General features: G+C 41.5%; 1 pseudogene across 1 annotated transcript; it reads right to left on the bottom strand.

Moving 5' to 3' along the window:
- Positions 1 to 11,821: 11,821 nt before the first annotated feature.
- Positions 11,822 to 13,827, bottom strand: LOC110537020 (C3a anaphylatoxin chemotactic receptor pseudogene; annotated as a pseudogene). The gene is made up of 2 exons (XR_016484892.1): positions 13,683 to 13,827; positions 11,822 to 13,297 (listed from the first exon to the last, which is right to left on the bottom strand). The product of XR_016484892.1 is annotated as a C3a anaphylatoxin chemotactic receptor pseudogene (transcript).
- Positions 13,828 to 14,078: the final 251 nt, after the last annotated feature.

Genomic DNA, 14,078 nt, shown 5'->3' on the forward strand with positions numbered 1-14,078 from the left:
TTTCAAATAGTTTTTGAACCCTGGTCTGATCACTAGAGGTATGATCATAATTGTGTTAGTGGGTGATTGGTGGGTGATAGGGTGATTGTGAGAGATGTGGTGTCCACGGCATGTGGCCAGCCGGGTGGCCTGACTACCAGGGATACTTTTAATATTCACCTTGGTGGGTGTTGATGGACACGTTGTAGGTGTGAATAGGATTGCATGTTTATTTGAGTCACAGGGAGGCTAGCGGAGGTGACACTATGTTAATAATTAGCAGTGGTGTAAATTACTTAAGTAAAAATAATTCAAATAAGTAAAAATACTTTGAAGTACTACTTAAGTAGTTTTTGGGGTATCTGTACTTTACTTTACTATTTATATTTTTGACAAGTTTTACTTCAATACATTCCTAAAGAAACATACATTTTCCCTGACACCCAAAAGAACTCGTTATATTTTGAATGCTTAGCAGGACAGGAAAATTGTCAAATTCAAGCACTTATCCCTGGTCTCCCTGACTGCCTCTGATCTGAGGGACTCACTAAACACACATAGTTTGTAAATGATGTCTGAGTGTTGGAGTGTGCCCCTGGCTAGCCATAATTAAAAATGTAATAAAATAAAATGGTGCCGTCTGGTTTGCTTAATAAAGGGAATTTGAAACTATTGATACTTTTACTTTTACTTTTCATACTTAAGTATATTTTAGATATTAAATTTACTTTTGATACTTAAGTATATTTAAAACCAAATACTTTTAGACTTTTACTGAAGTAGCATTTTACTGCGTGACTTTCACTTTTACTTGAGTCATTTTCTATTCTATTACAATTGGGTACTTTTTCACCACTGATAATTACTAAATCAATGAGTTAGTTAGTAATGTTGTCTCTGTCTTAAGGACCACTGCTGCAGGACATCAAAAAGGCTGAGTAAAACACATTTTACACTGAAAGAGATGTGTAAATATTAGACATGATGTTAAGAAATGCTTCATAGAGGCATGATACCTTTTGGTGTTGTGTTCTACATACAGTGCCGCCAGAAAGTATTCATACCCCTTGACTTATTCCACATTTTTGTTGTGTGATAGGCTTAATTAAATTCAATTCTTCTTCTCATCCATCTACAAACAATAGCCACAGTGACAAAGTAAAAAAACATGTTTTTAGAAAATTTTGCAAATGTAATGAAAACTCTATAAACTAAATTATATCTAATTTACATAAGTATCCACAATACATGTTAGAATCACCTTTGGCAGCGATTACAGCTGTGAGTCTTTCTGGGTAAGTCTCTAAGAGTTTTGCACACCTGGATTGTACAATATTTGACCATTAATATTAAAAGCTATGTCAAATTGGTTGTTGATCATTACTAAACAATCATTTTCAAGTCTTGTCATAGATTTTCAAGCAGATTTAAGTTGAAACTGTAACTCAGCCTTTCATGAATATTCACAGTCTTCTAGGTATGCAACTACAGTGCAGATTTGGCCTTGTGTTTTAGGTTATTGTCCTGCTGAAATATGAATTCATCTCCCAGTGGCTGGTGGAAAGCAGACTGAACCAGGTTTTCCTTTGGGAATTTGTCTGTTAGCTCCATTCCATTTATTTTTTATCCTGAAAAACTCACCAGTCTTTAACGATTACAAGCATAACCATAACATGATGCAGCCACCACTATGCTTGAAAATATGAAAAGTGGTACTCAATAATGTGTTGAATTGGATTTGCCCCAAACATAACACCTGTTATTCAGGAAGTGAATTTTCCTTATTACTTTAGTGCCTTGTTGCAAACAAGATGCATTTTTGTTTAATATTTTATTCTGTACGGGCTTCCTTCTTTTCAATCTGTCAATAGGTAAGTGTTGTGGCATAATTACAATGTTATTGATCCATCCTCAGTTTTCTCCTATCACAGCCACTAAACTCTGTAACTGTTTTAGCGTCATCATTGGCCTCCCTGAAATTCCTTCCTCTCCGGAAACTTACCTACATCCCTGGAAAGAAAAACGTAAAAGCTGATGCTCTCTCCCGCCAGTTTGACCTTCCGACCAGTAACTCCGACCCAACACCATTCTTCCTTCCTTCTTGCATTATGGGACCTGTACAGTGGGAGGTTCACTCTGTCACACAAGAAGCCCTAGCATCAGACCTGTCTCCTCCTGAGACACCAGCTGGGAGGAGTTACGAACCAGCAGCTGTTAGACCCCAACTGATGCAATGATGTCATATGTCCTTGGGGTCAGGACATCCGGGCATTACACAAACCACCGAACTTCCAGCCCACCAGTTCTGGTGGTCCTCACTGGCATCGGATGTAATGGATTACATACTCTCCTGTCCAGTCTGCACTCAAACCAAAAGCCCTCGTCATCTCCCTTCCGGTAAGCTTCAACTTTTGCCAATCCCTCACAGACCCTGGTCCCACATAGCTGTTGACTTCATCACAGACCTTCCTGAATCCTCTAACACCACCACCCTTGTCATAGTAGACCGTTTTTCAAAAATGTGTCTGGTTCCTTTTCCTCATTTACCTAACGCCATGGAATTGGCCGCATGTGTTCCGTCTGTATGGGATTTGGAAGGACATCGTCTCTGACTGCGGGCCCCAGTTTGTCTCCCAGGTGTGGCGAGTGTTCTGTGACCGACTGGGGGTCGACCTCCATCTCTTCTCCGGGTACCATCCCAACCATCAGATGGAACGCCTGTACCAAGAAACAGGGAAGTACCTGCGCCAACAACGTTCTGCTTCTCCAAACGACTTGAGTTGGTATATGGCCTGGGCCGAATATGATCAGAATTCACTCATGCATTCATCCCTCCGCCTTACTCCGTTTCAGTGTGTACTTGGATACCAACCTCCCTCCCTGTTTCCCTGGGAGGTGGAGCCTGGTACTATCCCATCTGTCGAGGACTGGTTTCAGCGTAGTGAGCGGGTATGGGAGACCACTCACCGGCATCTGCAGGAAGCCTCTAATACCCAGAAACGCTTTGCCGACAGATGCCGCCGACCTACGCCACTCTTTCACAGCATGTGTGGCTCTCTACCATAGACGTCTGGCTCTGCCTCCCCTGCAAAAAGTTCTGTCCTTGCTTCATTGGGCTCTTCAAGATAACCCTGTCACATATTGCCTCCAGTTACCCCATCAGTATAAAACCTCCTCGTCCTTCCATCATATCTCTGTTTAAAACCGGTCCTCTTCATCCTCCAGTCTCAACCCACAGTGCGCCCGCACCATTGGACATCGGAGGGGAACCTGCCTACGCCATTCAGGCCATCCTTGATTCCAAATGCCTGAGGTCGCATCCACTATCTAGGGGACTGGGAAGATTATGGGCCTGAAGACTGGTCCTGGGTCGCCGACCAGGACATCCTCGACCCACAGATGATTAAGGCATTCCACCGTAACCGTCCCGCTCCTCGGTCTTGACCCCCGAACAAACTCACTGGACATCAGCCTCAATGCAGAACATCGTGTCAATCCACAACCTTGTCGAACCAGCCTGCCGGACCTCTGCTCCCCTGCCCGCTCCACCCTCCTGTGCCATTGTGTCGTCAGGAGCCTCCCTTGGGGGGAGGAGGGTACTGTAAGGTTCTGTATTGATGTTCTTAGTCAACCTTGTGTTCTGTTTCGTTGTGTTCTTGAATGTAGCCCTGTCTTTCATTTTTGTTCGCTAATTTCACCTGTGTTAGTTACTCACCTGGTCTCAGCTCCTTATTTAGTTCAGTTTGTGCCTTTGTGGTATTGTTCATTTTGACTCTAAGCCTTTTCCTAGCTTATTTGTGAGAACCAGATATAGCCTTCAGTCCCAGTTTTGCTTCACCTGCCTGTTTGCCTGCCTGTGACCACGATTCCTGCCTTCTGCGAAGGCTAAATAAACACCTGCTGTACTCTGCGTGTGAATCTACACTTTCTTTTTCTTCCTGAATATTCATTACAGTAACAGAGATGATGGTACAGTTTAACATTAGTGTAATGACTAGACAAACCACTACAGCATTGCGCCCCAAATCCCCTTTGTGGATGTCACGATGTCTTGACTATCATGTGTTTGACTGTCATTTTATAAAATAATTACATACCACATTCAATTATTAAATTAATCATAACAATTAAGTCATCTCGGGCACCGTGGAAAAAGTTTACAAGTTACTACCTCCCGACTAAAGATTTCTATTTAAAGATTTCTATTTACCTTCAGTCTCATTCTGAATGTCGCACAACTCTTGGATATCTGCATGAACGCTAGCATAAATGATCAATCGGCAATATACCAATTGGCTCATTTACAAAATTATCGAACAGAATTACATAAACACACAAACAGGATAGCTTACACATGAATTACTACACTATGCAATGAAAAGTCCCCAGAGGACTAAACCAATATGATGGCTTGTTACACAAATGGCGCATTCAAAAGAGGGAAAGGGAGAGACAAAGGAATTCCATTAGCGTACATACAGCTGATAACTATGCTCATGGAAATTCGACTACTTTGCACATGAATGGCCGCTCATTCGAAATAATTGTAATTTACGTGTGTTACTCTTGGGGAGTAATTCAACAAAGTCTCTGGTTGTTCACCAGAGATCACCATGTCTTTTGTAGTTGTAGATTCTGGGTTGGGAGTGTCTGTGACGGATCTTCCAGAGGAAGTGCTCGTTAGAATGGATTTTTCAACGTACCACCTGGTGGTTCTCGGTCGCGTTTACTAGACTAAAGTCTTCGAGAGTTTGAGTTTCTAACCATTTCATACTTTTCAGCTCACACTGTCGGTCCCGCTGTTCTTATGTAGAGCTAGAACCATTTTACACACCCGTAGCAACCCGGCAATGTAATGGTCTCAAGATGAACATTTCTTAACCATTTCAGCATGTGGACTGCATCCTCACGCTCTCTGGGCTAATTTCAATTTCATTAGCGAGTCCTTTTTCTAAAAAGGGGCGTTCCATGACGCTGACATGTCTGTGCTCCCGTGGGTGGGGTCACTGACTGGTTAACTTTTATATGAAAAATAATTATCATTTAGAAGGCTAACATCACATTTCATCTTCATACACAGTTTCATATTTAATCATATTAGTTCCACAACATTTAGTAAATCTGATAACTGGGAAATATACACATTGAGATAGTTATGTTGTTATTCTCTCCCAGTGCTCCCTCATTTATGAGCTGCAGCCTTCTTTGTTCCCCTCGTACTACTCAAGGGTAGCGTACATCATCATGCTGATGTCGGGGAGGTCACTCGCCTGGGCTACGGCGGTGTAGGAGCTACAGTTCGCCTTCTGCCTCAGTCTGGAGGAGTTTGTGGTGGAAGTTCAGAAGGTGTTTGATTCTCTGTCTGGGAGAGAAGCTCCAGCTACGTCAAGACTCCCGTAGTGTGGCAGACTACGCGGTGGATTTTTGCACGTTGGAGGCTGAGAGTGCCTGGAACCCGGAAGCATTCTTTGACATGTTCTTTCACGGATTATCGGAGGTGATCAAAGATGAGTTCGCAGCCCGGGAGCTGCCCATGGATGTTGACTCCATCATCGCCTTGACCATCCGGATTTAAGGGCTACTTCGAGAACGTAGGAGGGAGAGGGAGTCCTGCCTTGTCGCCCTCGATTCCCACCTCACTTCCAAGTCTACATGTCCGAGTGGACCCGACGTCACCTGAGTCTTCTCGGGAATCACTGAGGGCTGCCGACTCACCTCCTTCGGAGTCCATGTACCTGGGCAAGGCTAGATTGACTCGTGCTGAGCGCTTATGCTGACTCCATACCCAGAGCTGTCTATATTGTGGAGCTACGGGACATTTCTTAGCTACCTCCCCATTAAAAACACAGGCTCATCAAGAAGCGGCGAGTACTCTGGTGGGCCATACGGAGAACTTTTCCCCTCCCCTTACTCGCACCCCTTTCCATGCCATCCTACTGTGGGGGAACCAGTCAATCTCTCCATGTACTCGTCAAATTCTTTGGATGCTACCCTGGCGTCCGAGCTGGGCATCCCCACTCAGCCCCTCTCCATTCCCATGGACATTAGAGCGCTGGACAGTCGCTCTATAGGCCGGGTCACTCACAATACCACTCCCATCAACCTACGAGTGTCAGGAAACTACAGCGAGGCAATCCAATTTATGCTGATTAAGTCTACTATTAGTAGCCATGTTTTACTTTTTCAGATTTGAGAATAGTTTGTAGAAGAGAGTGAACCGCTGCGTAACGTAAAATACTGTGCATCCTGTTTGCTTTCACCTGAGAATTAACACAGCTGTGTACAGCTTGATGGCTGTTTGTCATACAAAGGGCAATAACATCCTGCTGGAAAGCCCAGACACTGTCAATCAAGTGAACACCGCTCGTCTCATTGGTGAGTAATGATGGCTGACTTTCATGGGCTAATTGACGTGTTGTGTAGCCAAAACGTCATGTAGAATGATGAAACAAATTTGGTTTCCTTCTAGAGTGTCTAAGGACTGCACAGAAACCACATTTGCTGGGTTAAACAATGTTTAACCAAAGTTTAGAGTCCTGACACTTTGGCTTTGATGGCAAGTCATAGAACTTTCTTTGCCCATATAGTTATTAAGGAACTTTGATGCTTGGTTTGCTTGTCTCCTCTTTGCCTGCCTGTTCGATGTGCTTGTTTGACTATGGGAACCCGTGTGAAGTTCTCCTGACCCAATAGTTGTGGTATTATCTTTCGAGGGATTCTTCCATTGTGGTTGTTCCACAGCATTTCATGGAAATTTACGAAACTAAGATTTGAATGGGGATTGAAGTCATCCATCCAGTTTAATCTTTCAGTGTAAGCCCTGTAATTATGTCTTTTTTCAGCCACGGTTTTCTGGATTAACCTGTCTACGATACTGGTTCCCAATTGGGAATCAACCCTCCCACGTTCAGCTGAAACGGTGGCGCATGGAACGCAAAAATATTCTTAAAAATATTTAACCTCCACACATTAACAAGTCCAATAGCTCAAATGAAAGATAAACATCTTGTTCATCTAGCCAGCAAGTCAGATTTCTAAAATGTTTTACGGCGAAAACATAGCACATATATATGTAAAACCACCACCAGACACAGCTCATTTCAATAGCCAAAACATGCAATCAACAAACGCAGGATTAAAAAATAAATCGCTCACTAACCTTTTGAAAATCTTCATCAGATGACAGTAATATGACATATTACACAGTACATATTTTTTTTTTTCAATAATATGCCATTTATATCCATAAATGTCCATTTACAGTGAGTTCACCTTCAGAAATTACTCAAAAATGCCCGCAGGAAATCTATGTAGCGCGGCAAGATAACGTAAATAGACATCATAAACTTTGACTAAATATACACGTTCTACATATAGTTAGAAAGATACACTGCTTCTTTATGCAACCGCTGTGTTAGATTTATTTTTAACGTTACAGAAATCGCACACTATTCCATATGCTGAGACAGCGCTCAGTTCCAAGCTACATTTCCACGTAATGTTGGAGTCAACAGAAACACAGATTTAAGCATAAATATTCCCTTACCTTCGATGGTCTTCGTTCAGAATGTTCTGGAAGGCTTCATACTTACCCAATACATCGTTTGGTTTCAAGTCTTGCGTCTTTGTATTAGCTACTGCTAATAACATCAGCTGAAATGCACCCAAAATGTCCTCTGGTCCGGAAAAGTTGTGCATCAAAACTTCAAAATTACATATTATATGTCGACTAAACAGGTCAAACTAAGTGCAGAAGCAAGCTTTATGATGTTTTAAACACACAAAACAAATTTCAATTCAATCGGTCATCGTCTGTCCTTCTCTTGAGTGCTGGAACAAAGGAATGGCTGGGACCAATTCGCGCCACAACGCACAACATATTTTCTCATGGCACGCACTAATTTCACTCCCATAGGGCCAATTTGAACGATTAAAAGCTCTACTGAATGAGGACATTTAGTGGAAGACATAGAAAGTGTCCCCAGATCCATAAGTGGTTGGGAAGGGTGGGGGCGATGACGTCAAAGTTGCTCCAACTTTCATGACCACAAAACTAGTTTGGAAGAATGCCTGCCCTGTGAGTTCTGCTATACTTACAGACATAATTCCAATGGTTTTAGAAGCTTTAGAGTGTTTTCTATCCAATAATAATTATTATATGCATATATTAGCAATTTTTGACACATTTTTTTTCAGTTTACTAGGGGTACCCAATTCCTCCAAAGGGGGCATAAGTCATCCATATCCTCAACAGGTTTTAACGGACAGTTGGAAAATATATTGGGACACCTTGCAATCATGATGTACTGTAATATGCATCTGCACCAGTGGAGGTTTCTCAGAGTAGTAAGGGGGGGGGGTGGACCATCCAACATTATCCTTTTTAGATCAAACTGTGCTAAATATATTCACTTTGGCAAATAACTGATTAAAGGTCTACAGTAGCTTCCGGAGCACTCTCTGCGGTAGTACCATGGTGTAGCTAGCCTACTCAAACACCCGGCTCAAACAGGAAGGAATGCTATTTATGTTAGCTAGCTGGCTAAGGCTATCCAACACTGGAACTCTTCCAAGTCAAGGCAAGCTTTCGATTGTATTAATTTATTGCCACCATTGCCCGCCGGTGTAACTGCTAAACTGCTTTCTGTACACTGTACTACATGATTGTAGCGGGTTTACTAACGCGTTTGTTCTAGTAGCTATGTTTACTATGACGTTAGCTAATATGCTGACAACAATTTAATGTCAGCTGTGTGTAGCGGTTAGCAGTTATGGTATGAAGGTTTGGTTAGAGTATTTTTCACCTGGTTACAGACAGTTGTTGTGTTGTGCACTGAAATCCAGAAGCCAATGGAAAAGGTGAGAGGAGAAGAGCACATTTATGCAAGAAGGAATTAAACAATGAGCAAAGTGATGATGCTGTTTGTATCTGGCTGTTATTTAAACCTATTTCGGCTAGGGGGAGCAAGAAGCTAGGATATGCATATTATTAGTAGATTTGGATAGAAAACACTGAAGTTTCTAAAACGGTTTGAATAATGTCTGTGAGTATAACAGAACTGGTTTGGCAGGCAAAACCCGTAGCACAATCCATCCAGGGAAAAACTATTTTGAGCTCAATCTTTTCTATGGCAATCCCTTTTTAATAGAAATATGCTTGCAGTTCCTATGGCTTCCACTAGATGTCAAAAGTCTTTAGAAATTGGTTTATGTTTTTCCTTTGAGAAATATAGAAGTAGCCCTCTAAAGTTTTGATGCGTGCGACCTGGAACGTGCTTCACTTTGTTTTTGTCCGGTATTGAGCACAGTATTTCCCATCTTAAATTGTAATTATTATTTACGTTTTAGGATACATATATTTGGATTAGCAACGTTGTTTGAAATGTTTGGACAAAGTTTACAGGTAACTTGGGGCAAAAAAATATTTAGTCATCCACCAATTGTGCAAGTTCTCCCACTTAAAAAGATGAGAGAGGCCTGTAATGTTCATCATAGGTACACTTCAACTATGACAGACAAAATGAGAAGGAAGAAAATCCAGAAAATCACATTGTAGGATTTTTAATGAATTTATTTGCAAATTATGGTGGAAAATAAGTACACTGCTCAAAAAAATAAAGGGAACACTTAAACAACACAATGTAACTCCAAGTCAATCACACTTCTGTGAAATCAAACTGTCCACTTAGGAAACAACACTGATTGACAATGAATTTCACATGTTGTTGTGCAAATGGAATAGACAACAGGTGGAAATTATAGGGAATTAGCAAGACACCCCCAATAAAGGAGTGGTTCTGCAGGTGATAACCACAGACCACTTCTCAGTTCCTATGCTTCCTGGCTGATGTTTTGGTCACTTTTGAATGCTGGCGGTGCTTTCACTCTAGTGGTAGCATGAGACGGAGTCTACAACCCACACAAGTGGCTAAGGTAGTGCAGCTCATCCAGGATGGCACATCAATGCGAGCTGTGGAAAGAAGGTTTGCTGTGTCTGTCAGCGTAGTGTCCAGAGCATGGAGGCGCTACCAGGAGACAGACCAGTACATCAGGAGACGTGGAGGAGGCCGTAGGAGGGCAACAACCCAGCAGCAGGACCGCTACCTCCGCCTTTGTGCAAGAAGGAGCAGGAGGAGCACTGCCAGAGCCCTGCAAAATGACCTCCAGCATGTGTTTGTATGTGGGGCGCTGTCCTCAGATAATTGTATGGTCTACTTTCGCCGTAAAGCATTTTTGATATTTAACACTGCAGCTGGATTAACAAGAAGTTAAGCTTTATTTTGATGAATTACACTTACATTTTTGTGAATCTTGAATATTTATATTTCTGTAGTTTGAATTTGGCGCTCTGCAATTTCACTGGATGTTGTCAAATCGATCCCGCTAAAGGGATTGGCACGCAAAGGGATCACTAACAGGTTTAAAATAAATATACACTCATCAATACACATTTAGCAAAACTTGATGCACTAACTGAAAGTCGCTCTGGATAAGAACGTCTGCTAAATGACAAAAATGTAAAGTGTAATGTTCAGTATTTTTGTGGTGAGGTGTTATTATCGTCACATTTCCATTCTGAGACCTATCAGAATGAAACCACTCATTTGATAAGGTTTCAGAGGTTTCTTGGAAAAGGTATCCATTTCAAACTGTTTGTTCCTTTTCCTGAGTGGAGCAGTGGTAGTCTAAGAGTGAATTGAGCTTTGTATTTACAGAATGTCACTGCATTCATGCGCATTGAGCGTGGAAAATGCGCTCTACAGAAATAATGATTATTATAATTATTGTTCAGCATGTCCTTTTTTTGCATTTGTGAAAATAAGAGACAAGAGAATTATGTTTGCTTTTTCGTTATTTGTTTAGCGTTTAAAATAAGTGAATAGAACTTGAATTACTAGAGCAGACATTCCATTAAGTGCACTGTCAAATTGCAGTGGTGTGAGGGGCTTTGTCCATTCTAGGTTGTCCTATTTTTATGGCTCCTACATTGTTTAGAAGGAAAGTAACACAAGGTCTGTGTCTACACAGGCAGCCCATTTCTGATATTTTTTCCACTAATTGATCTTTTGCCCAATCAAATCCGTTTTATTTTTTTTCAAAATGTATTTTTCAGAGCTGATTTGATTGGTCAAAAGATCAATTAGTGGAAAAAATATCAAAATTGGTCTGCCTGTGTAAACAATTACAACGCGTACACCCCACCCACCCCTGTTTCTGTAAAAATATAAACGGGTGGGGCTAGACCGCTTTCAAATTCATAGACAGAGCTATGGATGCAAGGGTTGAACATTATTGATATCAACAATTTACTTTAACTAGGTTTTTAGGCTAGTTGGTGTTTGTTTACAAACATTGGAGTAAAAATACGCTTATTTGGGGTTCTGTTGGGGTACAACAGTTGAACTCAGCTCATGAGGCATTTGTTGTATTCTTCAAGAATCAATGAGTACATATCATTAATTTATAAGTTCAAAAATGGATGTAGCAAATGCTGATTGCTCCTTTAAGTTCAAATGTACATTTCCATTTCCAAGCAGGGGATCAGATAATAGTTGACTCCTCTTATCCAAACAAAACTCCAGTCCACCCAATATGACAGTCATCACATACCAGGAGATAACTTTGAGAAAATGAAGCTGTCAGCGAGAGTGTTCAGATTTTCTGACATATAAATTAACCCAAGCTGTTGTCACAACACTTCAATATTTAATCAGTTACACAGTGACTTCTCTAGCATCATGATATTAGTCAAGTTTATCATATGGGGTTAGTGTGGTGCTTATCATTGCTCTATAGCACCACTATGTGGCTTTAGTGGAGAACATCTATGCCAACCAGCCAGTTGATCTTCAGACTGTTTATTTTTGAAAATGACAGATATTACAGTAAGCAGGAGAGGAATGTGTAAGTGGTGGATGGCTATAAAAATGTCTTTTTTTTACTTGGAATGCCTTGATTAGAGTAATCTAGACACTGGCTCCCAGTTCCTTTTCTACACACCAATAATAAAGAATATACCGTTCCAGTCAAAAGTTTGGACCCACCTACTCGTTCAAGGGTTTTTCTTTTTCTTTCTTTTTTACTATTTTCTATATTGTAGAATAATAGTGAAGACATCAAAACTATGAAATAACACATATGGAATCATGTAGTAACCTAAAAAGTGTTAAACAAATATTTTATATTTGAGATTCTTCAAAGTAGCCACCCTTTGCCTTGATGACAGCTTTGCACACTCTTAGCATTATCTATAACTTAAGTATGCTGTTCTATGAATACGACCCAGGAGAGTTATCAGACATTTTGGACTCAGACATGAGTCACAGATGTGTGTGTTATGGCATCCTCACTGAAGACATTCTCAAATATTTTACGGAAAGAGACCCTGACCCTCTCCTTGAAGTCCTGGCCCATAAATACATACAGGACAGGGTTGAGGCAGCTGTTGACATAGGCCAGAGAGATGGCCAGGGGGTACCAATTCCAGGCTTCATCGGCCGAGGCAAACCTACCATACCCAATCACCATACCTATGGTGTGATACGGCAGCCAGCACACAAAGAATGCTGTCACCACAGCCAGAATGAGCCAGAAGGTCCTCTGAGACTTGAAGTGAGCGCTGCTCACCCTCCTGCCGATGAGCAGGTAGCAGACAGCGATGACCGTCAGGGGAACGAGGAAGCCGAGGACCAGCCTGGGAACATGGGTGGCTTTGATGGCAGAAAAGAAGCCCCTAATGTTGTTTTCGCCAAGGGGGTGTACAGAGGTGCACATAATAATTTCGTCATTGTCAACACTATCGATGGTCCCATTATGAATCATGGTGGGGAGGCTGAGGAGCAAGGCCAGGACCCAGGCCAGACCACACAGCAACCAGGCCAGGGCGATGCTCCGGTGGTTCTGGGCCAAGACAGGCAGGATGATCAGGACAAATCGGTCCAGGCTGATGAGAACCAGGGTGAAGACGCTGGCAAACATGTTGAGATACATGACAGAGGGGATAACCTTACACATAGCCTCTCCGAATGGCCAGTGTTGGTTCAATATGATTTCAACCAATGAGAAGGGTATGGAGATGCAGCAGAGGAGGTCTGCTACAGCAAGGTTTACAAACCAGACAGTGTTGACTGTCCTCTTCATCTTCACTCCAGCTATCCAGATGACAAATACGTTTCCTGGGATACCGAGGACACAGGTTATGCTGTAGATGACTATGGACACCACCCGTATGGACTGATTTAGCTGCTCTGAATGATCCGTTTGAATGAACGTGTCATAATAATCCTCCAAGTACTCCTCTGAGAAATTCATGTTGTCACTAGGGGAGGAATTGTTTGGTACACAATGTCACTCATTGTAAAACACACCATTTTCTAAATGTATGTTTTAACTGAACTTAGCATTGCAGTAAGGGTTCTCAGTGAGGTCATTCTTATAACCAGTCATAATTAATGTCAATGGTCTTGCTGTTTATATACCATGTGGCTGCATTAACAGAATTAAAATTCAAACAGTAGCACCTTCAATGTGGAAAATGTTGGTCCTTAGTTTCTACTGTCATGAAACAGAGGGGTGTCAAATCCTCTTCACAAAGTTAAACAAATATTTGAAAATAATACTATAAATTTTCCCAAGTTAATTATTTAAAAGGAGCTACGTAAGAGCACACCTACAATTCAACTGAACATTTATATCAAACTCACCTCTTCCTTCAGGTCTCTGTTCTGATTTTGTCACTTATCTTTAAGGTGTTTTGTTTTTCAGGGATAGAACGTGGCAGGGAGGGGCAAAACTGATGGGACGGAAAGTGACAGAATGTGTATTAAAGTCAAAGAAAGAAGAAGTATTGAAAGTACCCGCTGGACACACATCATTTCAACGTAGATAATTGGGTAATATTTGGTTGAGACATTGAGACGACAACCAACTCAAAAAGACAGGCAAAAGTTAGCTGAATGTGGCCATGGATGTGTTACTCATTTTAAGACTGAATGTTACATTTGTTTGTAAAATAGCCTTAACTTTTCTAAAATCTAAAACCACTCTGATTTATATTTTCAATAACCCAAAATATTGTATTTTCAGCTGTTTGAAGCTGG

This window comes from Oncorhynchus mykiss, chromosome 12 (assembly GCF_057628025.1).
Source record: "Oncorhynchus mykiss isolate SJ-2025 chromosome 12, ASM5762802v1, whole genome shotgun sequence".
NCBI lineage: Eukaryota > Metazoa > Chordata > Actinopteri > Salmoniformes > Salmonidae > Oncorhynchus > Oncorhynchus mykiss.